Source organism: Furipterus horrens, unplaced genomic scaffold (assembly GCF_987537825.1).
Source record: "Furipterus horrens unplaced genomic scaffold, mFurHor1.1.pri manual_scaffold_5, whole genome shotgun sequence".
NCBI classification, from domain to species: Eukaryota; Metazoa; Chordata; class Mammalia; order Chiroptera; family Furipteridae; genus Furipterus; species Furipterus horrens.
Window position 1 is genome coordinate 41,428,978 of NW_028327175.1, and position 3,146 is coordinate 41,432,123.

Below are 3,146 nucleotides of genomic sequence, written 5' to 3' on the forward strand. Positions count from 1 at the left end.
TGCTAACCACAGATCTTATCTGAGGGCCAGGCCTCCCCCTCCAGTGTCTTTAAATCCTCTATTAACTCAGACACTTTATTTACTGAACAAACAAACTGTGATTTCTCAGAGAACAGTGCATAAGTGCTGTACTTCCAGGGGAAGGGAAGCTCTGAGGTTTTACTCTATTCTTTGTGGTATCAACCCACCACCCCAACCCTGTGCTCCGGGAAAGGCAAATCTGAAGTAGAAAAAAATCAAGACTGCAGTGGTAGTGGTGTTGATGGAAGCTCTTTTCCCTTGGAAGATCTCTGGGGAACCTTCTCTAGGGAAGGAGTGCCCTTGACTTGGAGCAAGTGCACATGGAAGTTAGACACTCAGTCTGAGGAGCCAAAGGACGCAGGCCTCCCTGCCACCTGCGTCCGGTGTTGCCACCTTCTGTGCGGCAGCTTGCACCTCCAGCCGCCCAGTCATAGTACAGATGCCTTTGGCCACAACAGGGACCATGACAGAGTATGTATTCAATTTCATGAGGTATTAACAAACTGATACTCCCCAGTCCAGTTCTGCCTTATCTGTCATACGCAGGTCCATAGGGCCCATACATAAGCATGCCAAAGGCACTGGCTTTGACAGTTTATGAAGCAAAATGTACAGCTCTACGAGGTTTACTATCAAAAGCACTTTCCACAGTCACAGTATTTCAGAGCTAGAAGGGATCCTTAGAGATTTTTCAGTCTTGTCATCTAACAGAAAAAGAGAGAGACCCAGAGAGGTCCAGTGACGTGCCCTAGGTACTCTAACTTCCCAGAAAGAGAGCCAGGACTTAAACCCAGGTCCCCATCTCTTCATCTAAAATTGCTTCCACAGCCGTCGGGCAGGGATGACTGGAGTCAGTGTTTGGCCCACTGCAACCTGAGCCACCTGCATCGGATCATATGGGACCTAGATGAGAATGCAGATTTCTGGACCCCGCTCCAGAACGGCTGAATCAACATCGGGGGAGGGGTGGAGCTCTGTGACCTGCATCTGAAACAGACTTCCCGAGTGACTGTTGCCACACTGACATCTGGAAACTGCTGACAGAAGTCCCCAGGATTAACTTTGACTCTGACCTTCCGTTGTTCAGCTGCAGACCTAATCCTGAATGTGCTTCTTTGGCCCTAATTGCTTTATATTTGTGCTTCTCATACAAAAGGGCACAGCTTGGCTGACAGGAGGGAATTGCCGGGAGTGCCTGGATGTTCCAGGACAGGGCTGTGGTGGTGACAGTGCAGCTCTTTAATGTTGGACCACCTGTACCTCAGTCTTCTTCTCTTCTCCCATATACCACCTCTTTATTAAGTGACGGCAACAGCAAACTTATTTTCACTTGTCACTGCTTTCCTGCACATCTTTCTCTTACTGGCATCTACAAGCCCCCTTGCCCCCCAACCCCCACATAGCTTTACCATCATATACTCTTCAATTTAGGATTATTCCAGGGGATAGGTGATGTCAGCTGAAGCATCAGCTAAAGTGACTGGGTAGTCAGGATTAGGCAGCAAGCTGGGACAGCTAGACAGTCTCGTGTGTGTGTGTGTGTGTGTGTATGAGAGTGATATGTAACTGTGTTAATATGGAGACAGGTGTTGAGGTTTTATTATAGACCATAAACATACTTGCTCCCTGACCTACACGAAAGCATCTGGGTTGGACAGGTCTGGCTCCACTCCCTGTGGCAAAACTTACTCATGGGCAGAAGTTTTAAGGCTGCCCCATAGATTATGGGCAAGAGCAGTTATGCATGGACCCCCAGTCTAGGAGAGGATTAGAATGTGTCAGGACATGCCTGGCCCCATGAGGTTGGTGTCTAAACTATGGGGGCCCTGAGGTCAATTTCATCAGCACTTTCATTAATCCCATTTTTACTTAAGTGCCTTCACACGCATGTGAGGTCCAGGAGGACAACACAAGGCATCACCTACACAGTAAAAGTTTTCACACATGAAACACGCTATGTCAGTGATGATTCTATAGCCGTGGATTATATCAAGAGTTATGCTAAAAATCAAGGTGAGTTCAGTTTAGTTTGGGCTCTGGAGTCAGCCCCAGTTTGAATTCTGGACCTGCTGTTTGACTAGCTAACTGGGAAAAGAGGACAATAGTAGGGCTTTGCTCTTAGAATTGTTAAATTGGATAATCCACAAAAGAATTTAGTATACTGACTGGCACAGAGTAATGAAGGAATATATGTTATGTGTTATTGTTGCGCAGGAGGGAGGGAGTGCCTTTGGCAACAACCTAGTATTTGAAGAGGTGAAGGGCACTGGGGGACCAATAATGACAAAGGAAGCTAAGAAAACCATCTGGTTTTACTTCCTCAAAAGCCAGCCTTTGAAGAGGTTTTTGTTGTTTGTTGTAGTCCAGATTGTTTGTTGGCTGTCGGTAATAAGGAGCTCTGGATGGAATGAAAGATGGGGAAGGGATGGTGGGGCCTTTGGGGGAAAGGAGGACCCACTAGAGGAGACCTAGCAGCCAGGGCTCACTTTGATTGGAGAACAAGATCCTGAGTTTCAGAAAATGGGCATTCATTCGCTTCCTTCTGAATGATGAGCAGCTTCCTCCCTGTCCCAAAACACTAGCTGCTCTTTCTTCATGGTCTTAGCAGCATCATTTTGGCTGCCTTTAAAAGATTAAACTCCTTAGTTTACCCCCAAGTCTAGCTATGGAGGTTAGCCCTTTGGTATTACATAGGTGGAAGCAAGAATACCACGAAGATGAGAACTAACATTTGGATGCCTTTCACTGTTTGCTTTTCCCTTATTCTGGAACTTGGGATCCTTAGATACTTCCTGCTGGCTGTTGAGAACAGGTATTTAAAAGGTATTCCCTCACTTATTGCAGGTATTACGTTCTAGACCCCCTGCGATAGGTGCAAATCCATGAAGTAGGAACCTTACATTTATTTTAGTATTTATATATATTTTAAGGCTTTATAAACCCTTCCCACACACTTATAAGCTGTTCCCAGTCCCTTATTAACCTTTCCCACTTCATTATTAACCTTTTCCACACTTTATAAACACTACTTATGTTCTTAAACAGATTCTACACTCTTAAACCTATGTAACTTTAACAACATACGTACACAGTACCACAAAATCTCGCTATGTAGCAAAAAATCC